Source organism: Electrophorus electricus, chromosome 1 (genome assembly GCF_013358815.1).
Source record: "Electrophorus electricus isolate fEleEle1 chromosome 1, fEleEle1.pri, whole genome shotgun sequence".
NCBI lineage: Eukaryota > Metazoa > Chordata > Actinopteri > Gymnotiformes > Gymnotidae > Electrophorus > Electrophorus electricus.
In genome coordinates, this window is record NC_049535.1 from 13,420,520 (window position 1) to 13,421,480 (window position 961).

The following is a 961-nucleotide window of genomic DNA, read 5'->3' on the forward strand; positions in this document are numbered from 1 at the left end:
GTGTATCACAGTGATAAAGCAGGGCTAGTATTCAACTGTTCATTCCAGTATGGGGGCAGTATCAACAGTAACCTCCTGACAGGTCCTGCATTGGGGCTTTTATCAATAGGTCTCGTTTTTAAGTTTCGGGAGCATGCTATGGACAGCTAACTATCTCTCCGAGCCCTGCTCTCTGACCGAAGCCTCCAGCTTCCAAGGCCCAACAAGCCAGCACCCTCTAAAGTTTCTTTTTCAAGTACTATGACAAATGATAGACATGGTATATAATCAGTGAAGCTTACCAAAGGACATCCCACTGTTGTTCACCTGTGAGGGATCTGATTATGTTTACAGCTTATCTTATTAATTACCTTTTTCTCATAGTCAGTCTGAATGCAGTAATTGTCCAGATTACATCATAAATAACATAAACAATATTAGCAAGGTTAGAGTGCTGCAAGCAACTCTTAGGTGTTAGTGTTCCTAAATCAGGCTAAACTCCTGCCTCTAAATAAATTATTGATGCTTGATAGAGATTTTATATCGTCACTTTATAAGACAATTTCGCATGATATAGTTCTCAATAAAAATTGGATTATATCTTGGTGATGTATGCTTGTATTCTAAATTCCATATTAAAAAAATGGTTCAGATAGAAATTTGACAACACTTTTATGTTTTATCATCTTATATGACTTTACACAAATATAACAAATGCAACTTTTTAATGCATCATTATTTCAGTGCTTGTAAACCAAATAAATACAATCAGTTTCAGAGAGATTGATTTAAGACAGAAGAATTTGAAAATTCCATCTAAGAAGTATTTTCCAAAACACTAGTTTCTATTTTGTCATCATTTTACAAATACTGCAGGGTACAGTTCATAGCACAAATACTGGAAAGGACATTAAGGCTGTAGAGTCGTGGTTGGGACCATTGAACAGAACAACCCGATGCTGACCTGTCTCTAAACTGTGGC